Source organism: Eschrichtius robustus, chromosome 4, assembly GCF_028021215.1.
Source record: "Eschrichtius robustus isolate mEscRob2 chromosome 4, mEscRob2.pri, whole genome shotgun sequence".
Classification (NCBI taxonomy): domain Eukaryota; kingdom Metazoa; phylum Chordata; class Mammalia; order Artiodactyla; family Eschrichtiidae; genus Eschrichtius; species Eschrichtius robustus.
In genome coordinates, this window is record NC_090827.1 from 12702280 (window position 1) to 12730256 (window position 27977).

At 35.2% G+C, this 27977-nt stretch overlaps 1 pseudogene; it reads right to left on the reverse strand.

Annotated features, from left to right (window-relative positions):
• Window positions 1-874: 874 nt before the first annotated feature.
• Window positions 875-27977, reverse strand: part of LOC137764463 (stromal membrane-associated protein 1 pseudogene) — a 55688-nt pseudogene continuing 28585 nt past the window's right edge.

Sequence of the window (27977 nt, forward strand, 5' to 3'; positions counted from 1 at the left end):
TATGAGCCATCTTTTTTTTTTTTTTTATGGATTCATCTGTTTAATACAGGGATATGACATCTGTCAGTACTAGGCACCATAAAATGTAAACACAATTACTGTCATAAACCTGGATACACCTTCAAGGGTTGAAGTGGCTTTAGTTACCCTGTTTGCATCTAGTGCAGAGAAAGGTCTCGTGTTTGTTAGCACTATGTGTACATAGGAAGAGATCCCAATTACAAGGGAGGCAGGTAAAATCTGACTTCTTCAAACATTCGTTAAACAACAACTAATTTTGTAGTAACATCCAGGTTTATCTTCCTTTCTCTAACCACGTTCCCGGTTAAGCACATCATAGCAACAGCACAGTGACGTGAATGACGACATAAAAGGATCTGGATACACTAGAAAACAGTGCTCAGTGATACACTGACATTCTATTTATATGATTAAACATTTGATCATACCGTACCTTCCTACAGGATTACTGGCTAATCTGGGGGTGGGGTTCATACTGTTAGAGGTATTACTAACAAACATGAGAGCTACTTCCCTTATATGCAAACACGAGAGCTGTAATTTCATCGACAGGGAAACTGATTATGCACGTTGACCGAGCAGCTTCCCAGATACTGTGTCTATGAAATCCTGGGAAATTGTGAGCAAAAGCTGCCTTCGACATGAAATGGTTTCTCAACCTGCTTTTCGCCACAGCAAATTTAATCCATCAGTACAGACCAACACAGTCAATCCATCAATCAGATAATTCTTAATATGAACCAATGGGGAAAAAAGAAAAAAATATTATGTACACGAATGAACAGGGGAACCCGGCTGCATCTCCGCAGGAATGTCGGGGGGGTGGGGGGGGGTGGGGCGGAGCGCGGTGGGCCGTGCTGCAGGGTCACTTCCACAGCTGTGTGCTGAGCGTCTGACCTGACGAGCCCCCCGACCACCCTGCTGCCCCCGCCGTGGTGCTGGGGGGCTGGCTGAAGCCCGCCGCGGGGCTTGCGCTGCCCAGGCTCAGGCCAGCCATCTGCTGGTTCACCTGGGAGAGGTTCCATGGGGGCTGCTGAGCTGGCGGCAGGCCAAACTTACTCTGGGCTGCACCCACGTGTCCCACCATCCCTCCTGGGGGGCCGACCACACTCTGCGGAAGTGGCATCACCCCAGTCTGTGCGTTTCCCATGAAGCCGTTGGGCAGGGCCTCGCCCACCATCACGCCCGCGCTCAGCCCCATCACGCTTCCCGCCGAGGCCGGGAGCTGCAGGCACAGGCCCCCCCATGGACGGGAAGCCTTGAAATGCAGCCGGTGCTTGTGAGGGAAACGGTATATTTGTGGGTCCCATAAACACACCAGGAGCGCTGTGCTGCTGGATGGTCCCTGTGCCGTACAGAGATAAGATGGAGTCCCTGGAGAGCTGTTTCTTGGCCACCTCTTCTGACTTGGTAGCTTGCTCAGTGAACAGATCCAGATCCCCAGATGTACATCACTGTAGACAGAGCGGCAGCTGCTGGTACAGAGGACGTCCCCTGAGCTGGCGGCAGGACAGTTGCGGGTAAGGGATTAGAAATCATCGGTCCAAAGATGTCCAGATCGTCGTTCAAGGCCTGTCCCGTGGCTGTGTTCCCATTAGTCACTGGCACCTCAGCAGGGCCGTCGAGTCCTAAAAGATCAACAGTGGGCTCTGCAGCTTTTTTAGGGCTGGTACTTTTTTTAGGCTCCAATTGCTGATCTTCTTTCTTCTGCAGCTTTTCAGTTGTAAGAGGTTTTGCAGGCTTTTCTGGCTCCTTTTCTCTCTTTTTCTCTTCCTTTTTTTTTTTTCTTTTTCTTTTTCTTTATTTGTAATAGCTACAGCATTTTTATCGTAGTATTTCTTCTTTTCATATTTATCTCTGATGAAAAATTCCACTGCTTGATCTGTCTGTGGTCTTCGAAAGTTCTCTGGAAGATTGGCTTCATATAGCAGTCTTGCTTTAGTATTTCCCATATCTTGCATGCACTGGATCTGTTCCGGTGTCCATTGGTCTAGGTTGACTGACTTGACCCTGGGTATATGAACCCCAAGATTCCTATGGATGCCAGCACATCTGATGCAAATAAACACACCAATATTCCAGGAAGCCCATCGAGGACATATTAACACTTTTCCATGGGTTGCAAAATAAATTCTAAACAATTTTCCTCACAGTGTAAACGTTGTCAGAATCCACAGGAAAATAAAGCATTTGATTCAAAATTAAACTAAACGCAGAAAACAAAACAAACAATGGCATTTGGCAAAGGTGCTAAGAAGCGGCCCAGGTGTGCACGAGGACCCCGGAGAGACACCCTGTCACTGCCGACTCCAGGGCGGCCGGGCTGCTCCACCGCACTCCCGCAGAGAGCCGGAGAGAGAGGCTCCCCGTCCACCGGCCCCAGGCCCTCTATGAGTCACCTCTTTAAGTTTTGTTCAAAAATAATTTATATTACAAAATAACATAATGAACATAATATAATGAATGGCACTGGTATAGCCAGCACCCAATTAAAACATTTGAAATGACCTCTCTTCTTAAAGCTCCCTGTGTGCTTCGTGTCACTGTCCCATCTTCTAGCCTTGCTAGGAGGTTACTGCTCCGATGAAATATGCAGTTACTTTTCTGCTTTCATTTTAGTTTTACCACAAATTTAAGTATACTTAAACACGATATGGTTTGAATTATCCTTGTTTTGGAACTTCATATAAATGGTACTGTATTATACATATTTTTCTGGCACACATTTTTATTATTCAACGTTATATTAAAGAACATTCACATTCATGTGATCACATGTGAAGTATGTTTACTCATTATCATCAGTGCGTTAAAAATGATAAGAAAATAATAACTAGTGTTTTCTAGACTTACTGTGTTTCAGAAACAGTTCTAAGCTCTTTGTGTGTCCAAATGCTTTTATTTCTACAGGAAAGAAGTGGTGGAAACTCTCATTATCAATATTTTATATATGAGTAAACAGATGCAGAGAAGTGAAATAACTGGAGAAAAATGACTAGTAGACCTGGGATTCAAATCCATAAAGTCTGACTCCAGAAGCCTCATTCTTAGTCATTAAAATAAGGCATCATATTTAACTGTATGAATATATGACAGGTATACCCATTATCTTGTCAGTGAATATTTGGATGGCTTTCACACATTTTTCCAATAACAAACAATAACGGTGCAACATTCTTTTTCTTTTTAACATCTTTATTGGAGTATAATTGCTTTACAATGGTGTGTTAGTTTCTGCTTTATAACAAAGTGAATCAGCTATACATATACATATATCCCCATATCTCCTCCCTCTTGCGTCTCCCTCCCACCCTCCCTATCCCACGCCTCTAGGTGGTCACAAAGCACCGAGCTGATCTCCCTGTGCTATGCGCTGCTTCCCACTAGCTAGCTATTTTACATTTGGCAGTGTATGTGTGCAACATTCTTGTAACAGTTCTCCTCATTCAAACAGTAAGACTTTCTGTAGATGATGCTCAATTTTTGAAATGTGTGCCCTTCAGGAAGCTCTGAAATCAAGGTCCTTTCTTTATAATGCTTAAAAATTTCACGTGGTTTATTCTTTGAGTTTAATCTTTATATTTATTTTGCTTTTGGGGGATGATTATAAAAAGTTGAAAACGTGTCAAAAATCTACATTAGGTTATTGCAAGCAGCAATGCTTTTACCTCTCAAATATCTTTTTCTATAAACTGAACTTGTAAATATTATTACTTAGTGAAAAGATTGCATGGGGTCCTCTTCCCACTCTGGAGATGTTTATATGATAAATATATATATATATATATATATATATATATATATATATATATATATATATATATATATATGACTGAATTCACTAAAAATTTATGTCACAACTTATATCCTAGTCATCACCATCTTTCAGGCTTTCATTAGACTTCATGGATGGGCCTTTCTGACTAGTCTAGCTTGTTCAGGCTCCTACTACAAGTATCTTCGTATCAAATTTGCAGGAAAGATAAAGGAAGTGTACTATCCTAGTTTTTACACCTTAAAATCTAAACATCATAATTTTTTGATGTTCATAATTATTTGATGTTTTGTATTATTTCCCCTATATCCTGTAATCTTTAGGTTTATAACTAAGTGCTTTATCTGATATATTTCACAATAGCAGACTCCTCTAGTAAACTAAATAAAGAGCTTAAGGAAATGGCTCAAACGTTCTGATATATGTTGAAAGCAAATATCAAATTTGTGGTAATATTTCTCTGATTCTCACCTTGATGTGGAGGTAAAATAAAGTCTCAAATACAAAATGATAACTTGCTACTATTTTACTTTAATACAAATGAATATAGAGAATTTTTTAATTTCTCTAAAATTTAAAATTTCTCTGTGGTTATATAAAATGAAATTTTCATTTTTTATAAAATACTGTGCTTATAAATTATGTGTTCATAAGTTTTGAATGAAGTGGTAGGGAGCCTACAATTCCAAGAAGTGAACATTTTTCTTGTATTATCAATGATTTTATACAGTGAATTTGTCTCTAACTTACCAGGAAAATATTCTTGTTCTAAGAACTCAAACTGCAAAAGAGCAAATAGTATATTTTGATTAATTCTCAATTATTGTTTTACTCTATTAAAACATTCAATTTCATCATTTAAAATCTTCCTTTATCCATTTATCATTAAAAGTATACACACCCACAATAAATTGTCTTAACATTACTACAATGGAAAGATTTCTTTGGAATATGATCCGTTCAAAAGTGAAATAACTGAGGTGCTGCTGGAAAAAGAAATTAAATACAGCTAAGAATACCTATGGGGCTTCCCTGGTGGCGCAGTGGTTGAGAGTCTGCTGCCAATGCAGGGGACACGGGTTCGAGCCCTGGTCTGGGAGGTTCCCACATGCCGCGGAGCAGCTGGGCCCGTGAGTCACAATTACTGAGCCTGCGCGTCTGGAGCCTGTGCTCCGCAACAGGAGAGGCCGTGATAGTGAGAGGCCCGTGCACCGCGATGAAGAGTGGCCCCCGCTCGCCGCAACTGGAGAAAGCCCTCGCACAGAGGTGAAGACCCAACACAGCCATAAATAAATAAATTAATTAATTAATTAAAGAAAAAAAAAAAACAAAACCTTTGAATTATTTTTGTTTTTATTGTTTTGGTTGGGATTTTCTAGAGTGATTAATAAGATTATTAGAATTAATTGCTTATTTTTAAAATTGACCTTAGTAGAAATGAACATTTAAAATATACAAAGTATTTTCCTGTTAGGGCAGACATCTTGCTACCTTGCATAAATGAACCAAGTTCAATATTATTCTCCCGTTATCACACAAACCAGCCCAAAGTCTTCTCTATTGGCTGAAATCTACTCAGAGCTATAGTAATCACTTATAATATGACAAATTGGCACCTTCAAGATTAAACTATGGTACAATTCTTTTTTAGCATATTCCTTGGATGATTACAGTGATAATGAAATGAAAAAAAAAAAACCCACCACTTATTCAGAACCTAAGTAGCATGCCTATTTCAGATATCTTGCTTACCTGATGTTATTTAATTTTACAATAATTCTACTTAAAATATTATCTGGATTCTGCATCCGAGAGATACAGGTACATTAAATGACATAATGAGAGGTAAGTGTATGTGTTTTCATATTTTCTCTAGTACTTATGGTCTCATTAGGAACAAATATCTACCTTTTATTAAGCAATTACTTATTACCAAATATGTTTTATATATATTATTATCATTTTATAAAAATGGTTTCATGGTCTTACAGGCTCTATTATTAAATATTCATTTCATATTAAAAATAATGAAAAGCTACTGAAGGATTTTAAGAAAGGAAGCAGCTAGTCATGTTAAAATAAATTTTAGACAGTTTAAAGGAAGATAAGTGAGGAGATGATTTAGCAAGTTATTGCAGTAATTCAGACCTGAGACAATGGTGGCTTGAACTAGTATGGTGTCAGTGAAGATGGAGATATGTATATAAATAAAGTCATATTTTGAATTTAGATTCACAGGGATTGGGTGTGGAAAGAAAGGGGAAAAATTTTCAGATTTCAGATATAGGAGTTATGAATTTCAGATGCCTGTGGGACAGGCACACAGAATGTCAAATATGTAATTGAGTATGCAAATCCAGAAGAGTATCTTTGCCTGAAGGTAAAACTTTAGGACCTTTCAAGCTCCCAAATTATTTTTTAAATCCCTAAGAGTAAATGGAATCACCAAAAAAGTAATTTGTGGAGGAAAAAGGAAAAAGGTACAGGACATAGCCCTGAGGCAATTTGACATAAGTAAGAAACCAGTAAAGGGAATTTAGAAGAATCTGTCTGAAAGATAAGAGAAAAATCAGAAGAGTGGAGTGTCACTATGAAATAAAAATGTTAAGTTAATGAAGAAAAACTAATTAAAGAAGAACTGAAGCAGAGATGTAAAAGTGATATATTAAAAACAAAAAAACACTGAAAAGTTAGCAATATCCAAGAAACAAAGGGGATCCGAAAATATTATCAGACTGAAGAAAATCTGTCTCAATGTCAAGGAGTAACATGTATATTCTATTATAGTAATTTGTTTCTCCCTGTTGTTGCAAGATATTATATCTAGAAAGGACATGGCCATGACAGAGAGCAGCTCACAGCTACTGGAGATGATGGGAGTTTACAGGGACATAGCACATTTACATTGCAGGTCCAAGTAGGAGTACAAAGAGAACTGCAAATATTTCATTTCCTTTTCTTGCCAAGCTGAATTAAGTAATGTGCCATGTGATTATAGAACTACCTGCTTTGATTTTTATGAGAGCGTTTATCAAAGCACGTTGTAGTCATCTACTATATGTCTTAGTCTTCTCCACTGTGCTGTATACAATTTGAGGAAAAGTACTTTTATTGGTTTTTTTTTTACTTTTTTTTACTTTTTTTTTCTTGTTTTATTATTATTTTTTTAACATCTTTATTGGATTATAATTGCTTTACAATGGTGTGTTAGTTTCTGCTTTATAACAAAGTGAATCAGCTATACATAGAAAAACAAATACTGTATGCTAACACATATATATGGAATCTAAAAGAAAAAAAAAAAAGAGGAAAAGTACTTTTAAAAACCTGTATCCTTAGTACCTAACTCTGTGTGGTTCATAGTATCACTCATTAAATATCTGCTAATGGAATGATACATGAATGCACAAGTGGGGAAATATATCTTTTGTTTTAGCCCAAATGATCATGTCAAGAAACAAGTGGGCATTTTAAGAACAATTTACTTTGGATCTAGATAAGACAGATATTTCAAATACTTAGAACAATCTAAAAAAGAAGGAGAATTGCAAATTTTATGATCATTTAAGTTCATTTCTATCCTAACATTATATGATATTACTTCCAGTCTTTAATATTCTCAGTACTATATGATACAGTTTCTAGTCCTCAAAAAATTAATGGGGTTTGAGAAGAAGAAAAATAGTTATTATAAAAAGCACTAAGAAAGTGAATAGAGAATGAAGAGAAAATGTATATGAGTTATTTAATGTATTATTAGATGCAATTTAAAACAGTCATTAAGAAAATACCTATTATTACTAAAGGTAAACTGGTTGCAAAAATTTAGTCTCTCTTCCTCTCTGTCAGCCTCTCTCTCTAAGGAAAAGGACAGAATGGCAGATACAAATACTGAAACAGTAATTTTCAGGGCAAGTTTTGTGCTACTTCCCTAAATAAAACAATTTTTCAAACAAATAACTATTTGTTACACGTCATCAGAAAAGTAAATTATCATAGATAATCATAGTCAAACAATAAACCTAATGCTTCTATAGCAGAGGGGGGCAAAAAGGTGATGAAGATCAGAAAAGCAGTCAATCAATTAATGACTCAAATTTATAATGACTCAAAATCAAAATATATGACAGTAAAATGATTTCTTATGACAATTATGAGGATAATAATATTATTTTTAACATGAGTGGAATAATTTATTTCTATATTTAAAATGTTATCACTTTGTCAACACTTACTTTTGCAAATATCCATATTTTCCCTATATATCATGTGAAAAAAACAAAATGTCACTAACATGTTTTTATCAATTTACCATTTTTGATAAGTCAAAATATTGAACATTTTAAACACATTTATTGGCTGTCAAGTGTATATTTGTGATGGTACCTACTCAGCTTCAGTGTCATAAGGCTTCTTTTATTGAAATATGAAATAATTCAGCCTTCAGTTGTTATCACTAATTGATACTAAATTAACTTTATTAAAAAATTCAATACCTTGATAGATATTCTGTACTGTATGATCTTTAATTTACTCATTTGAGAATGAATTTTTACCTAGGAAGTATTTTACAATTATTTTATATGAATGAATCTTATTCTTTTATAAACAAGGTGAAAACATAGTGCTTTCAAAGAATTTCATGTGTGTGTTCCAGAGAATTGTTTCCAATGATTCTGTAGATATGCAAATAATAATTAGAAAATGAGATGTAAACAAAAAGATATTCAAGATGCATATTTCCTTATGAGAGAATAAGAAATATAAGTTCAGGTAAGAAATAAATGCAAATTTATGGAGTACCATTTTAATAAAAGATATGAGACTGGCATGTGGCAAAAACATGTTTTCTTCTTTGATTGTTTTCCCTTTTAATTGGGTCTTGAAGTGGTTTAATAATACAAGTAAGACATTTCAAATAATGAACACTTGAGATCAAACCCAGATTGCATTTTGTGTACTCAGTGAACATGGCAGGGATTTCAGTTTGTCAAAGGAGAAATCAAGATAATCAAATACTCAAATAAAGTGAATTATCTTTTAAATTTATGCTGGCTGTTGTGAGAATTCAACAACAGAGAGATAAGCTATGAAAAGTGCTTGATAGTGTACCTGGCACAGAGTGAGGGCTTAATAAGGAAAGGTATGACTATAAATACAAACAATTATTCAGTAAAATTTACACTCTTTTAAGACATAGAATCATAGCTTTGAGGAAAATAAATAATTCAAGATTTTTAAAATCTTAATCTTTAGTAAATTTTTGAGTGGGACTCTGAAACATCTAGCCCACATATATTGCCCTGTTCCTCTATGTGAACACTCATATGCCCATAATTCATTCCCACCATACCAACTTAAACTAATCCCATTTTCTTTCTTTTTCTTAATACTATGTACATCGTACTTTATTATCAGCAATTTCATTTTTATTCTTGCTCAGTTTTTCATCTCACATTAAATTTTTTATCATGATCAGATTTGGCTCTTCCACAGTTATGCTGCATTCAGTGCTGCTCTTTCTTTTTCTCTTATTTGGTATTCTGTAAAGCTACCTTAAAATCCAATTTACCTACTTTCCCCAACCCCTTCAGTGAACGTTAATTCACTTATTTATGAATATATATTTATTTAGTGTCATCCATGTGCCAGGTAGTATTACAGGCCCTCGAGATACATCAGTGAACATAATAGCTAGAAATGTTTGCTCTGGAGTTGTTTCTGCTTTAAGGAGGGTGTGGGAGATAGAACGTGAACAATAAATTTAAAAAAATGAAATTATAATGAATGTTAAAATTGCCATAGGATGAATTGTACCTTGAGTCTCATCCATATCTGATGTAGATGATATTTAGATGAGACTGGACTTCAGAGTTCATGCTGGAATTAGTTAAGACTTTTGGAACTGTTGGGATGGAATGAATATATTTTGCATGTAAGAAAGACAAGAATCAGGGTAGTGGGCAGGGGAAGAACACAATGGACTGAATGTTTGTATCCTTCTCAGATTCACATGTTGAAATCTTAGCCCCCAATGTATGTGGGGCCTTCAGGAGGGAGGGGAATAATTAGATCATGAGAGTGGACCCCTCATGAATAGGATTAGTGCCATTCTAAAAGGGACCCTAGAGAGTGCTCATCCTCTTTCCACCATGTGAGGTTACAAGGTGAAGTATGCAATTCAGAATAGAACTCTCACCAGTACCCAACCATGCTGACACCCTGATCTCAGATTTTCAGCCTCCAGAACTGTAAGAAATAAATTTTTGTTTTTGATAAGCCACTCGGTCTATGGTAACTCGTGATAGCAGCCCGAAATAAGACAGGATGGTAGATTTCCATTTGAAACAGAATGGTCAGGGCAGGGCTCATTTAGCAGAGGAAAGTGGGAGAACATAAAGGTATTAGCCTCATGGATACTTGAGGGAAGAGCATTTCAGGAAAAGGAGAGAGCCGGTTTTAAAGCTAGGAATTTTTGAGAAACTCCAAGGAAGCAATTGCACCTAAAATAGAGTGATAGGAGGTAGAGTATTTGGAAGGGAAGTCAGAAACATAACAGCGGACAGATTTTGTATAGACTCATAAGCCATGAAAGAGATAGCCTATGTTGCTTTTACACAGAGGAATAGAGAGTTATTGAAGGGTTTTGAGCAGAACAGCGTTAAGATCTGAACTAACATTTTGGAAGAATCATTTTTATGTTAAGAACAGAAAACACGGGATGAGGAGTGGTGGCAGCAATGAAAAAGGACCAAAATTTCCATTTCATTTATTTCCATTTTTTATGTCCATATAATCAATGTCAATCTATTCACTTTGCAATTCACTTTTTCTACTTTCTAGGCTATTTAAGTCTCAGGTTATATTTTTCTTTTACTGCATTATCTGCTGCCAGTATTGGTAACTCTAACATCCATTTTGATCATCTATTAAATAGCTAACATCAAATATCCCTAGCTCGTTTTACTCCATTGATATTTATGTCACATTGCACCCTGGCCATATCCTAAATCCTGGATATACAAAGAATATCCCACCCCTGAGATAGGGAATTTGTTCTAACACCGCTCTTCTTAAAAGTTCTTATCTCATCTTCCAAGATTATTACAGCTTTTGGATTATGTCACCTGAACTGACCCTGATATATGTTCCTTAATTTCACCAAGATTGTTAACATTCCCTAGCGTCATGAAATTATACCTTAATATAAATTTTAGACTCAGTTATAGCAAACAAATTCTTAGTACCATCCCTGTCAATTTATTAATGTCATTTCCCTGCTTTTAATCATTTATGCAATATTTAATTTGAAGTGTTTTCTACCTTGAACTTAAGGTTCAGGTAAAAATCCATCAATGTTAATTAAAGCATGGAGTGAGACAATGAGCTTGATTTAAATAGAGGATCATATTTTTAGATTCATTGCCGCATTTCTACTTCTTCTGTATTCCCACTACCAAAGCCAAAATGCTATTTCCAGAACGTTTTGTGTCCTGAGGAGATAATACAAGAGAAGTGTAAAAAAGATGTGCAACATGAATTCCACTGCAGTGTTATTTATGAGACAATAGATACAAATTAAATATGCAGCAGTGGGAGACAGTAAATTATATCATGTTATATCACCTTAATGGACTATTATACAGCCACTAAAATTAACAGATATAAAACTGCATTATCTTGAAAATGACTTTGATAAAGAAAATCTAAAAACTTAATACTCTATCTCTTCAATGATTGTGAAGAGTATATATGTGGCCAAAAACTGGAATGAAGTATTGAAGATAAAAATACGATTTGCTAAAGTGGTCAGTTTACTAGTGATATTTTACTATAGTTTTCATTTTTATAATATCTGGGTAAAAATATTTAAGATCTCTAAGGAAATGTCTTAAATTTACATAGTCATATGATTTTGGTCAATCAAGGGATGAATATGTATATTTGAATACATAGAATGGACTAGATCCAATGTGCATCTCTCTATCCATAAATAATATTTAGAATTTTAACCCTCATATGGAAGTCCAAATCCCATCTTCCAACATTTTTCCGTTTGCTTCTATTATAAAGGACGCTTTTATTTTCAGATTATCTGTTGCATTTCAACTACTGATAACCTGCAAATCATTTTTGGCATGTATCCCATGTCATATGCAGGTTTATAAAATGTTTTACACATTATCAGTAAGTTCATTCTTTTTGTCATTTCTAACAGGTGTGAAACAAATTAATTCTGACACTGTTTTCCCTTTAACTGATTAAAATTACTGTTATTTTGACAATTTTGTATACTTTTGGAATCAGCAATGCTAGATTTTGTTTACGGATTATTTATGAAGAATAGTATGAAATCTCCATACCAGCTGCAATATATTGTTGAGGTCTCCAAAGAACACTTGCTATTATTTTTCTCTCTGTGTCTTTGTCTTTCTTTTCCCCTCTGGTTTTACATCAGGCTACACTGTTTTCTGTAGTGAAAATGATGATCATATCTGTTGTAATCCTAAAGTTTCTTCAAGTGAAAAAGGATATGTAAATCTTACATTATCTATAATTCTATCTGTATTCGGAATGAAATGTCATTAGATTAGCATTGAAAATGATTTTTTTAAAAAACATCTTTTTATTGTCTAGGAATATTTTTTTGGTCTAAACCTTATCTTCTAATATAATTTTGCAGCAAATACCCTATGTTACAAAATTTAACTTGAACATATCTCTATACTCTTCCTCTTCCTTTGTATTTTTTTTCCAGTTATTAAAGGCTTTGAAACAGTGCTTTATTCATATCTACTTTCTTAAAAATATTCAAGTTACTTTATACACTGCCTTTTTTGATCAAAAAAACTCAATACAAGATAATACTGTATACCATTCATATCTTTTCATACACTCAATAGACTTGCTGATGTATTGGTTTAGATTTTTGTCATCGTGATATCATCTCAATATATAAATTGTACCCACAAGTTAACCATTTAAATGTACAATAATTAATTGAATCAATTATATTGGATTCTTGAGTTTCAGTATGGTAGAAACCCAAGCAGGGATATATAATTTCTAAATAAAAATATTAAGTATAATAAGAAAAGTCTTCTCCTAATTTATCCATCAAAGACTGGTTTTACAAAATAAGTATAAAATTTTAATTATTTTCAAAAGGTACCTTACCTGTCAAAAATGTATTTTTGAGTAGCTTGTATGGGTAAAATGATTTCACTTTTAGTTGTAATGCATCAGAATTCTCTGGAAGCCTAATTTAATATATGAGGCTTTTCAGGAAAATCATGAGTGTTTCAAAACTATTCAGTGTCAAGCCAGATAACATAGACTCTGGAGTCTATCTTGTGAAGTTTGGACTGGAGGAATGGATAGGAAAATCTTCTTAATGTTGTTTCTAAAACCCCTTCTGGGCATTCTGTCCCATAGCTTCCTGTGGCTCCAGGCATGTCTTCATTCATTGTTGGCCATGCCGCCTAACACAGGATTTTGCTACTGTGACCACAGCCAACTGGATCAAAGGGAAGATCATCCACATGCTGATCAGTGGACTTTATAAAATTCCTTAGTGATGAATGTTTTAGCTGACAGGGAACAGGTGACTAAATTAAACCATAAAAATCTTTCGGTGAGGAATTTGAAAGTGTTATGTTATAAAAAACCAGTGTTTACCAGCAGCTGCTGGAGCTGAAAGACACAGGAGGAAAGGGTATCAGAGACTGCAGGGAGAAGGAAAGAATAAAATTAATAATACTTGTATTATGAGCACTACCACTACTAGTAGTAATGTATAGAAATAACTGGTGAATAGCAAAAGGAGCCTAGAGGGAGCATGTAAATCGTGAAAATGATGCAGTACTGAAATGAAGAAGGAATTTTCATTATTGATACCTTAGCAAGATAATATCATCACAGGGTATACTGGCAACTCTAGATCTTGAATTACCTCCTGGTTCCCATTATCTAGTTTATAAGACGTATGACAGTATTGCAGTTCTGAATTTCACTTGCATGTCTTGGTCTATCTACTATTCCTGGATTCCCCCAAGGCTTGGCTATAACAAGGAAATTCACTTTCTCCTTATTTCCTTGTATATTTTTTAACCAACTCCCTTTTTCTAATCTAAATAAGTTGACATCTAAAGAAGCTTAACACAGAATTCAGCCACTCTCAGGAGAGTTAACATCTTTAAGTGTTTTTTGGTACTTAGTCAAAAGTATGACCCCAAACTTATTTCAACTAGAAGTAAATCATCACAGAGAACATAGCTGTAAGGAGGAATACAATCTACTGCATATAACTTTACAAATAGTGCTAACCCAACCCTTTTCTCAACAAGTCAACTTTTTATCATTTAATTGTTCAGTAACAGTTCAAATAAATATATAAGTCCTCGTGTTGTAGAGAATGATTGTACTTATAACTAAACACTTTGAAAATAATTCATAAACATCTATGATATTACTTTAAGAAAGCCATCAAGAAATGTGTGTATAAATGAAATTCTTTGATGTTAGGAATTGTCACTATCAGTGCAAAGATATATGTCATATAAGATCAAGGAAACACAGTGAATTTATAGTGTTAAAAGATAAACTGAGGCATATTAAAAATTTTAAGTGGTTTTTTTTTGAGCAAAAATTGATTCATCTAATCTAGCCGATAGAAACAATCTCCAAGGAGCTGTACAAAATGAAAGACTTTATAGGCAGAAGAGAGTCAGAAGAAGTTATACTAGGCAAAAAAGCAGGTTGGTTATTGCAAGGTTACTTTCTTTTAGGGGTCTATCAGGCAGATTACTTAACTAGTGCTTACCAGGTGATTCTTGATTGACTGGTTTAAGCTTCCATTTCTGAGAGAGTTGAAACTAATTAAATTAAGTCTTGGTTGTGATGTGGAGCTTAGCATAAATGGTCCATTTGGAGCCTGTTGCCTTTTTTTTTAACAATAGCCATATTTCAATTAGTAATTTCCTTATCTTTATTGTTCATCCTAAACAATAATCTATGTTTTAGGTGGGCTTTTCCTCTTTTCCCATAAATATTCCTTTTCAGCTTTTCTCTTAAAGAATATGCACCTTTGGGAAATCAGTGGGAATGAACAGTTCCTCTTCATATGGCATTAATAAAAATTTAAAAATATGCTACAGATATTTGGAAATAAATGTAAATAGTAGTATAAAGTGAAAAGCAATAATAGGAATATTCGAAAGGTAATAGAGAAAATAAATCTTAAAAAGAGAAATTAACAAAACAGGGGAAAGACAAGCATAAAATATAGATAGTAACAATCTTTTATAAATTTACAACAATAGGGCTTCCCTGGTGGTGCAGTGGTTGAGAATCTGCCTGCCAATGCAGGGGGCACGGGTTCGAGCCCTGGTCCAGGAAGATCCCACATGCCGCGGAGCAACTAAGCCCGTGTGCCACAACTACTGAGCCTGTGCTCTAGAGCCCACGAGCCACAACTACTGAGCCCACACGCCACAACTACTGAAGACCGCACGCCTAGAGCCTGTGCTCCGCAACAAGAGAAGCCACCACAATGAAAAGCCCGCGCACCGCAACGAAGAGTAGCCCCTGCTCGCCCCAACTAGAGAAAGCCCGCACACAGCAACAAAGACCCAACGCAGCCAAAATAAAAAAAAATTGAAAAAAGTTTACAATAGTGTTCTACAATTCAAGTAAAAAATAAGGAAAAAAAGTCAAAAAATATAGGCTGATATGTCTGTATGTATAACTGAATCACTTTGCTGTACATCTGAAACTAATACAACATTGTAAATCAACTATACTTCAACTTTTTAAAAATTAAAATTAAAAAATATATATAGGCTGAAACTAAGATACAATCAAGAACTAACTATGAATATCTATAATTAAAGTATCTTCTCAAACCTTTAGTAAGATATTTATGGGAGAGGCCTCTCTGTAAGCGTACATGGTTTTGATTGTATTTTGATTTATATTATTAATTTTAAAACATAAAATAAATACAGTCTTTCAATTTGATGAATTGTATTGAAAGCCTAATATGTTGGTACTATGCTAACCTATTTTTTTTATTTTTAGAAAGCTAATCCTTTTATCATATTCTCAAGACTGTATAAACATTAACTTGTTCTCTGTTGTCTGTTAATTTCTCCACCTAATTTGTGGAGTCCTTTGTTCCTGCAACTATAAAGATTGGCTGCAATTCAGGTTGGCTGTACAGTTGTCATTCTAGAATGAGAGAACACATATCTCCCAAGTTCAGTGAACTCTTTCCTAGATCTCAAATTTTTCTTCTTTATTACTTATGCTCATATTTTTACTGGGTAAATCCTCAGATAACTTCTTAAATTTTGAGTCTTTTCAATCTGAAAATATCTTTTTCAGGCTTTTGCACTTGACTGATAGTTTTGTAATGGAATTCTCATTTGAATTTTCCCTTACCACATTGAAGGTCTTGCTCCATTATCTTTTTCTTTTTCCAGGTTTATTGAGGCATAATTGACAAATAAAATTGTATACATTTAAAGCATATAATCTGATGATTTTGTATACATACACACTGTGAATGAAATATTTATCACAATCAAGTTAATTAACACTACCATCAACCCACATAGTTATTTTCTGTATGTGTATGTAGTGAGAACACAAGATATACTCTCAGCAAATTTCAAGGATACAATACAGTGTATTATTATCTATAGTCACCATGCTGTACATTAGATCCTCAGAACTTATTCATCTTATAACTGATAGTTTGTATCCTTTGACCAATGTCTCCCCATTTCCCCCTCATTCCCCCCAGCCCTAGACTTTGGCAAACACTATAACCACCACTCTACACCCTGTTTCTAAGAGTTCAACTTTTTTTTGAGTCCACATATAAGTGACATAATACAATATTTATTATTTGTTTTTCTATATCTGGCTTATTTCAACTAGCATAATGCCCTACAGGTTCATTCATGTTGTCATAAATGGCAGGATTTCCCTCTTTTTTATGGCTGAATAATATTCCATTGTCTTCTATATCCTCTATTGCTAATGAGAAATAACCTTCTAGTCTAACTGTAGTCCTTCTGTAGATGACCTTATTCCCCCCACTCCCACCTCTCTCTTCAAGCACGTAGGGCATTTTCATTATCCTCATTGTTCTGAAATTTTACAATGATGTGTTGTTTATTCATGTTTATGGGATTTTGGTAGGATTTCTGAATCATACAGCTCTAAGAAATTCCCTTGTATCAATTTGATAACTTTTTTCTATTTTCTCTATGATTCTCTTTGGAATTCTAATAGGAGGATACTGAGACTGCTGAAAAGAATCTCTATGATTCTTATTTATCTATGTTACTCTTCATCTCTTTGGGTTTTTGTTCTGCTCTCTGTGTCATTTCTAATATTCCAATATTTGTATTGCTTGCTTAATAATTTCTGCAATTATATTTGTAATTTGAAAAATTATTTATCACTGAATCCTTTTTTTATAGTACTCTTTTCCTGTTTTTATTTAATGGATAATAGTTTCTTGAAAACGCTTACAGAAATCTAATTGCAACTGTATTTATATTTAGTTCCTCCATTTTCCATGAATTACTTCCGATTCCTACAGGGTCACATTTTTCCTTTTTTTTCTTTTTTCTTTTTTTTTAATTGCTTAAAGATGTACAGGAATACCTTAGAGATACTGAGGGTTCAGTTTTTGACCACTGCCATAAAGCAAGTATTGCAAAAAAGTGAGTCACACAAATTTTTTTGGTTTCCCAATGCATATAAAAGTTATGTTTACACTATACTGTAGCCTATTAAGTGTGCAACAGCATTAAGTCTAAATAAACAATGTGCACACCTTAATTAAAAAAATACTTTATTGCTAAAAATTGCTAACCGACATCTGAGACTTCAGCAAGTCATAATCTTTTTGCTGGTAGAGGGTCTTGCCTTGATGTTGATGGCTGATGACTGATCAGGGTGGTGGTTGGTGAGGGTTGAGGTGGCCGTGACAATTAAAATAAGATAATGAAGTTTGCTGAATAGATTACTCTTCCTTTCATGAGCAGTTTCTCTGTAGCGTGCAGTGCTGTTTGTTAGCATTTTACCCACGGTAGAACTTCTTTCAAAACTGGAGTCAATCCTCTCAAACCTTACCACTGCTTTATCAACTAAGTTTATGTAATGTTCTAAATCCTTTGTTGTCATTTTAACAATCTTCACAGCAACTTCACTAGGAAAAGATTTTATCTTAAGAAACCACTCTCTTTGCTCATTCATAAGAATCAACTCCTCATCCATTAAGTTTTTATCATGAGATTATAGCAGTGCAGTCACATCTGAGGCTCTACTTCGAATTCTAATTCTCTTGCTATTTCTGCCACATCTGTAGTTATTTCCTCCATTGGAGTCTTGAACCCATCAAAGTCATCCATGAGGTTTGGAATCAACTACTTCCAAATGCTTTTTAGGGTTGATAGTTTGACCTGTTCCTGTGAATCAGAAATGTTCTTCATGGCATCTAGAATGATGAATCCTTTCCAGAAATGTTTCAATTGACTTTGCCCTGATCCATCAGAGGAATCACCATCTATGTCAGCTATAGACTTGTGAAATGTATTGCTTAAATAATAAAACTTTAAAGTTGAAATCACTCCTTGATCCCATGGGTTTGTAGTACAGATGTTGTGTTAGCAGGCATGAAAACAACATGAATCTCATTGCACCTCTCCATCAGAGCTCTTGGGTGACCCAGTACATTGTCAATGAGCAGTAATATTTAGAAAGGAATCTTTTTTCTGAGTAGTAGGTCTCATCAGTGGGCTTAAAATATTCAGTAAACCATGTTGTCAATAGATGTGCCATCATCCGGCTTTGTCATTCCAAGTATAATGCACAGGCAGGGTCAATTTAGCATAATTCTTGAGAGTCCTAGGATTTTTGGAATGATAAATGAGCATTGGCTTCAACTTAAAGTCACCAGCTGCATTAGCTCCTAACAAAAGAGTCAGCCTGTCCTGTGAAGCTTTGAAGCCTGGTGTTGACTTCTCCTCTCTAGCTATTAAAGTTTTAGATGTCATCGTTTTCCAGTAAAAGGCTATTTCATCTACACTGAACATCTGTTGTTGAATATAGCTACCTTCATGAATTATCTTAGCTAGATCTTCTGGATAACTTGCTGCAGCTTCTACATCAGCACTTGCTGCTTCACCTTGCACTTCTATGTTATGGAGACAGCTTCTTTCCTTAAACCTCATGAACCAACCTCTGCTGGCTTCAAACTCTTCTGCAGCTTCCTCAACTCTCTCAGCCTTCACAGATAAGAGACATAGGACCTTCCTCTGGATTAGGCTTTGGCTTAAGGGAATGTTGTGGCTGGTTTGATCTATCCAGACCACTAAAATTTTCTCCATATCAGAAATAAGGCTGTCTCACTTACTTATCATTCGTGTGTTCACTGGAGTAGCACTTTTAATTTCTGTCATGAACTTTTCCTTTGCATTCACAACTTGGCTAACTATTTGTTGTAAGAGGCCTACCTAGCTTTTGATCTGTCTCAGCTTTCTACATGCTTTTCTCACTAAGCTTAATCATTTCTAGCTTTTGATTTAAAGTGAGAGACATGTGACTCTTCATTCCACTTGAACACTTAGAGGCCATTGTAGGGTTGTTAATTGACCTAATTTCAATAATTTTGTGTCACAGGGAATAGGGAGGCCTGATAAGAAGGAGAGAGATGGGGGAACTGCCAATTAGCGGAGTGGTCAGAACACATACAACATTTACTGATTAAGTTCACCATATTATATGGGCATAGTTTGTGATGCTCCAAAACAATTACAATAGTAATATCAAAGATCACTGATCACAGATCACCATAACAAATATAATCATAATGAAAATATTTAAACTATTGCAAGAATTACCAAAAGTGACACAGAAACATGAAGCGAGCATATGTTGTTGGAAAAATGGCGCCGATAGACTTGCTGTGTGTAGGGTTGCCACAAAACTTCAATGTATAAAAAACACAGTAAAATGAGGTATGCCTGTATGTGATAAAATATTTATGAAATTATGCAAAAGAACTAAATAATAATCAACAGACCTATACCATAATCCCCTTTAACAATCAAAAAGATCAATCTGCAATACAAGTATATACTCTTCTCTCCATCCTACGTGTTCAAGTGTAAAAAATATTCTGAATTTGTTTTTTATATTCCCATACATTTCTTGTTATCTTACTACATTTTCATGTATCATGAAAAAATAATCTTATTGAATATGCTGAATATTTTCTGTAAATGGTATCATATATCTCTATTCTTCTTGCTTTTACCATTCAATATTATACTTTCGAGTATCTTGCATATGGATGTAGGTTAATCTTGTTCATTCATATTCATTGCTAATGGTACTAATTTGTTTAGATAGATGACCACTTCGTTATCCATTTTTGTTTTAATAGGCTATTACCCCCTTTTTTCTCTTTTAAAATAATGCTGCTATGAACACGAACATTGGTATATGTACCCCTGTGTTATGAGAAAGAATTTCTCAAGGATATAAGGACTAAGGTGTGGAAATGATGAATCATGTGCCATGCACTTTCTCAATTTAGATATTGATCTCCAGATTGGTTTCATCAAGGCACATTCATCCTCCCTTTCCAGCAACATAAGAGTTCCCTTTCTCTACATCCTTCTTAATTTCACACACATATAAAGAATTCTCTTTATATCCCTAAAAGATAATTTTGGAATGGAATCTGAGACATGTAAGATTGTTATCATCTGAGACAGGTAAGTTTTTGTGTCATATCTGTTTGCTGGCAGCTTGATTTGTCTTGGTTCACCTTAGTAAACTTTGGGTGTCCTAGCCTGCTGCAAGGTGTCCGCGTCCCAGCTATCCAACTTGTGTGCCCCAAAGAAATATCTCCTTTTCCCCAAAGGTCTGGTAAGGCAATAATCTTTAGGTCACAGGATTTGGCAATCACCTGAAAGTTCCTTTAACTTCAGTAGCAGCTTACTAATGTGATGTGCTTCATATCTGCTCATATAAGAAGAAGGCATACAGATGGCCAGAAGACACATGAAAAGATGCTCAACATTACTAATCATCAGGGTATTGCAAATCAAAAGCATAAGGGATACCACCTGTCAGAATGGATAAACATCACTAATCATCAGGGTATTGCAAATCAAAAGCATAAGGGATACCACCTGTCAGAATGGATATCATTAAAAAGAGACATTGAATAACAAGTGTTGGCGAGGATGAAAGGGAACCCTCATGCACTGTTGGGAGTATTGTAAATTGGTGCAGTCACTGTGGAAACAGTATGGAGTCTTCTTAAAACATTAAAAATAAAACTACCATATGATCCAGCAATTTCACTTCTGGGTATTTACCCAATGAAAACAAAAACACAAATTTGAAATTTGAAAAATCCAGTGTTCACGGCAACATTATTTACAATAGCCAAGATATGGAAGCAACCTACATGCCCATTGATAGATGAATGGATAAAGAAGATGTATACACACACACACACACACACACACACACACACAGTGGAATATTACTTATATTACTTGGCCATTAAAAATGAAATCTTGCCATTTTCAACAACATGAATGGATCTAGAAGGTATTATGCTAAGTGAAATAAGTCAGAGAAAGATAAATCCCACATGATCTTGCTTATATGTGGAATATAATAAAACAAAACAAGCAAAAAACAAAACAAAACAACAGACTCATAGATACAGAGAGCAAATGAGTGGTAGCAGAAGGGGGTGGGTGAGGGGGTGAGTGAAATAGGTGAAGGGGATTAAAAGATACAAACCTTCAGCTATATAATAAATAAGTCACAGGGATGTAATAAACAGTGTAATGAATATAGTCAATAACAATATAATAATTTTGTATGGGGACGGATGGTTTCTAGACTGTGCATCATGATGTGTGCAAATGTCAAGTAATTATGTAGTACACCTGAAACTATCATAATAGTGTACATCAACCATATTTCAATCAAAAATAGAGAAGAAATTTTAAAAAATAAATACACTCTCCCAGCTCCCCCTCCAAAAAAAAGAAAAGAAAAGAAAAAGAAGAAAGAAAGGCAAAAAATACAAGCTAATTAGGAGCTCTGGTTACATGGGTGTGGTCTGACATACACCACCTATAGAAATGCCAAAATGAAGAAGTCTTTACTCTGCTTTAACTCCCACAGTGTCTTCTTTAGGTGTTTTCCAGAAATTTTATTTAGTCAGCATTGAGAAAAACCTCCCTAATTTTGACTGAGATGTAAACAAATTGGCTTCTGCGTGTTCTGTACATGCGATGAGAGTGTATTACTGATAATCACAAGTACATATCTGTAAACAACGCTTTGCTGTCACTATGAGATTTTATCCCACAAGTCCTATCTGTCTAAAAAACCCATGCCTCTAGGATGCTACAAGGAATGTTGGGTCCACCCTGGCTCAGCCCCTCTATGTATACTTTAAACTTCCCTGTCCTCTGCTTTTCTTCACCAGTTATCATTTCCCAAACCCACTTCAGTTCTTCAGAAATCTCTTGAAAGAGCTTTTATTTTCCTGCTTGTTCAAACTTCTCATTCTCTTCAGATTTGTGGGTATTAATTTATTTTAAAAAATTTTACTATCAATTAAATGGAACTATGGGAGGGAGAAGGTAGATAAGCCCATATACGATGTCCAGCATTTTAAATTAAAAATTCCTGCTAACTAGTTGTCTACAAGTCTTTTTTTTAAATTAATTTTTATTGAAGTATAGTTGGTTTACAATGTTGTATTAGTTTCCGTTGTATAGCAAAGTGAATCAATTATGCATATACATATATCCACTCTTTTTTAGATCCTTTTCCCATGTAAGAAAATACTCTCTCATTACAGAGTATTAAGTAGAGTTCCCTGTGCTATACAGTGGGTTCTTATTAGTTATCTATTTTATATACAGTAGTATGTATATGTCAATCTGAATCTCCTAATTTATCCCTCCTCCCCTTTCCCCCTGGTAACCATAAATTTGTTTTCTACATCTGTGACTCTATTTCTCTTTTGCAAATAAGTTCATTTGTACCATTTTATTTTAGATTCCACATATAAGTGATATCATATGATATCATTTGTCTTTCTCCGTCTGACTTACTTCTTAATATTTTCTTAAAGGTGAAAGGCAGTATTAATAAATAGTGTGGACTCTAGTAAGTTAGACAGTTAATCCCCTTCTAATAGATAGCTACTTTTTAGATTCATGCAGGAATGTAGGCCTCGTATTATCAGATTTCATGATTTTTAGAAATATCTCAGTCATCAGAATTTTAAAATCAGACCTCCTACTTTCTTAATGAGGGCATGATTTTTGTTAGCACTGTGTGAGCTGAACACGTCTGCAACAAGTATCCAGATTGCATGATGCCAGTGCATCATATTTCTCTTAGATCTATTATGAACTTAATTATTTTTAAGAATCCTGACAACTATTTATTATTTTCCACATTTACAGATGAATAAACTGAGATGGTCTAATATTAATTAGCCTGCCAGATGCTACAGAGAGGACTTGAATTTTGGTCTAAGTCCAGGTTGTCTGACATCAAACTCATCATACTCTGAAGAACAGTGTACGTAGGTGCTAAGTAGGTAATACATTAAAGAAACTATACAGTTACCTCACGAAATGTAAATCTTATCTAAATTACTTTTGAAAATGTTACATATGTTTTAAAAATATCTTTCGATTCAGGGGCTTTTGAAGATTACCTCATTTTCTTCATCATCAAACTGGAAAGAAGGAGCCAATACTAACTTCCTTCAGTCTTAACCTCCTGCTTATTTCTCAGGGTCTTGCAAACTGATTTCAGCTCCACTCACCCTATTCCAAAGAAGACAAGAGTTGACATTTTAAGGGGTGTTTTATTTTTATATGCAGCAGGTGGGAATTATTTCTCATTAGACACTTCATAAATGTGTTTAATAATGAATGCACTGCTTGGCAAGTAAAATTGTGTTAGTGCTATGTGTCACCTCCTCCTATACATGGGGTTTTAATAAGTTATGCTCAACAAACCAAGAACAATTTGAAATACATAGTTGCAGATAGTCTGTGACTCCCAAGAGATATCAATTGTTAGTAAAATTTTTTGCTACTAACGTTCTGTGGTATTAATGTTTTGTTTTATGATTGTGTAAGATATAAAAGTCATGTTTCTATTTTTCTTTTAAAAATTTGAATTTTTGATGAATAAATGGTGCATTTATTCATTTTATATGTTCCAAATACTTCAAATAATTATTTTACCAGATAATTAAAAATTAGTTTATTAATTTATTATCAAATATGCCTATTATATGTATATATTTGTGTGTATATACATGTATGTATGTACATATATAATTTAAAATACATGCAGTTTTCTTACTAAACATATCATAGAAAATTAATCTATGAAGTCATTACTTGATTAAATAGGCTTGATCTAATCACCACCTATACTGATTACACTGAAATCCAGGCCTCCATCATTTCTCTCCAGGACGACTGTCCAGGCTCCCCTAATAATCTCTTTAGTCCAGTTTTACCCTCTTCTCTACTTATGCATTCATTTTTCATACAGAAGAATTTTTAAAACATAACACACCTTTTCATGCCTCTGCTTACACTACTTCAATAACTTTCATCAAGCTTAGCATAAAAATACATAGCCCCATATTCACCTACCTGGCCCTACATAAATCTTGCACTAACTTTCTTCTCCAGCTCATATTTGAACTTTCTCCCTTTCCTCGTTACATTCCAGCCACAGTGATGGTATTGTCATCCATCCAAAACTCCACCTTAGGGCTTTGCCACTTTCCCAAACATGGCACCCTATTTTATTTGTAGCTTATACAAAACTGATTTTTTAAAATTATATATTCTGAACTTTCCTACTCATATTGTTCTTTCTTTTAATTTTTTATGGAGGTGTCCACACTACAGAAAAGCACACGAGCCGGAGTGCACAGCTCAGCTAACTTACAAAGTGAACACACCCATCTAACCACCACTTGAATCCAGATAGTGGATACCACAACACTCCAGAAGTCTCCATCATTCTCTGTCCCAGTCACATCCTCCTAAAGATAAACAATGTTCTGACCTTTATTTCCATATGTTAGATTTCCCTATTTTAACTTCAAATCAGTGAATTACACATCATGTATTATTTTGTGACTGACATTTCTTACCCTCTGTTTTATGTATTATTATGTCTGATTTCTTTTTTATTGTGGCAAATAAACGTATATTGAGAAATCTACCTCTTAAACAAATTGTTAAGTGTATAGTACAGTATTGTTAACTACATGCACATTGCTGTGAAACAAATCTCTAGAAATTTTTTCCGTCTTGCATGAAAAAAAAGGTCACTCTCCCCCAAACCCTGGAAACCACCTTTCTACCTTCTTCTTCTAAGAGTTTGACTACTTTAGATACCTCATTTAAGTGGAATCTTGCAGTGTTTGTCCTTCTGTGATGGCCTTATTTCACTTAGCAAGATGTCCTCAAGGTTCATCCATGTTATCACATATGGCAGGATTTCCTTTTTTATAAAGGTTGAATAATATTCTATTGTATGTATATATACTGCATTTTCTTTATCCATTCATCTATGGATGAACATTAGGTTGTTCCCACCTCTTGGTTAGTGAACAATGCTGCAATGAACATGAGAGGGCAACTATCTCTTCCACATTCTGATTTTAATTCTTTTGGATAAATATTCAGAACTGGGATTGGCAGATCATAAGGTAGTTCTATTTCTAATGTTTTGTAGTTCTTTCCCCCCACCTTTTGTTAATTAATTAATTAATTTTATTTTTGGCTGTGTTGGGTCTTTGTTGCTGTGCGCGGGCTTTCTCTAGTTGCCGCGAGCGGGGGCTACTCTTCGTTGCGGTGCACAGGCTTCTCATTGCGGTGGCTTCTCTTGTTGCGGAGCATGGGCCCTAGGCACAAGGGCTTCAGTAGTTGTGGCTCGTGGGCTCTAGAGCACAGGCTCAGTAGTTGTGGCGCACCGGCTTAGTTGCTCCGCAGCATGTGGGATCTTCCCGGACCAGGGCTCAAACCCATGTCCCCTGCATTGGCAGGCAGATTCTCAAGCACTGCACCACCAGGGAAGTCCCTATTTCTAATGTTTTGGATGAACTTCCATACTGTTTTCCACAGTGAATGCACCTTTTTACATTCCCATCAATGGTGCACAAGGTTTCCAATTTCTTTAAATCCTCACCAGCACTTATTTCCTGGTTTTAGGAGATTTTTTTTTTTTTTTTTTTGGTTTTGGTTTTCAGTTTTGATGACGGCCATGCTAACAGGTGTGAGGTGACATTTCATTGTGATTTTGATTTGCATTTCTCTGATGATTACTGATGTTGAGCATCTTTTCATATACCTGAGATCTGTATATCTTTTTGGAGAAATGCCTATTCAACTCCTTAGCCCATTTTTAAATCAGGTTATTTTTTATATTGAGTTGTATAAGTTTCTTATATATATTAGATATTAATCCCTTATTAAAAGTATGATTTGCGAATAATTTCTCTCATTCCATAGGTTGCCTTTAACTCTACTGATTGGGGTTTTTTTGTTTGTTTGTTTGTTGTTGTGGAGAAGCTTTGTAGTTTGATGTAGTCAACGTAGGCACTGATTTTTTGGATATGATACCAAAAGTACAAGTTATAAAAGCAAAAATAGACAAGTGGGACTACATCAATGCCAAATTTATTTGGATTTTGAGTCACTAGATCTGTAAATTGCTAGTATTCTTGGTTCTCCACTAACAGAAAGCAGAAGTTAAATTCCAAAAGAGGGATGCATGTATGTGTGTATTGTGTGTGGCTTTTTGTGTGCCCATATTTGTTTACATGGTTGCCTGTTGTTGGACAGAGGGAAAGGAAGGCTAAGGAAAGAGAATCATTTCACAAGGAAAAACAATAAGTTACTTTCTGGTGAAAAATTTTATACAAAATGTTGGAATTATAAACGAAGGGTGCTTATAGAAGGAAAGCATTTTTGATCTTCTATTTTATTGCTAGAGCTAAGGACAGCGCTGGAAACGTTAAAATGTTTAACTGGATCAGCAAAGATGCTCCGCCTCCTTCTCCAGGTATTTGTGATCCACAGAGTGAAATGGGGATACATTAAGTAACTAAGAGTAAATGAGCCAGAAAACAGCCTAAAAGAAAGGGCAGGTTAAACAAAACAAAACAAAAAAAGCTAAGCAGAGAAAATATGAAGGATTATGCATTAGAGCAAAATGTAGCAAATGCTAATGGAAACTCTAATATGGAAATATTCCTCAACTGAACTGGTAGCATGTCATGGAGGAAAATCAATAAAAATAGCGAAAGAATGTGGTACATTGTGGAGCTTTAGGATAAGGATTTGTTGTAATCTTAGCATTTATTAGCTTGGAGATCTTGAGCAAACTTAAATGACCTGAGCTTCACTTTCATCATTTGCAACATAGAAATGCCTACTTCATTTAGGATTATTATAGGGATCTTGAGATAACATATTCTAAAATGTTAAGTAACACAAGGCACACAATGATAATGGTAGTGTTCTAAATGAGGAAACATGATTCTAATCCTTGTAATCAGAAAGCTCTGCCACCTCCTTCAGGCCATCAATATTTCTATATACTTCACATATCAAATTAAATTCCATCAATGTATATATTTGGAATAATGGGAATATGTACTTGCAAATACCCTTTATAACTGTTAAGTTAATCTCTACTAATGTGATGTAGAGTGTCAAATATATGCTCCTAGTCTGATGACATTACAACAATCTTTGATACTTCCTCCTTTGTAAAATGAGAGGTTTTGAGATAAGTGATCCAGTTAAAACATTGTAAGGGGGCTTCCCTGGTGGCGCAGTGGTTGAGAATCTGCCTGCTAATGCATGGGACATGGGTTCGAGCCCTGGTCTGGGAAGATCCCACGTGCCGCAGAGCAGCTAGGCCCGTGAGCCACAATTACTGAGCCTGCGCGTCTGGAGCCTGTGCTCCACAACAAGAGAGGACACGATAGTGAGAGGCCCACACACCGCGATGAAGAGTGGCCCCCGGTTGCCACAACTAGAGAAAGCCCTCACACAGAAACGAAGACCCA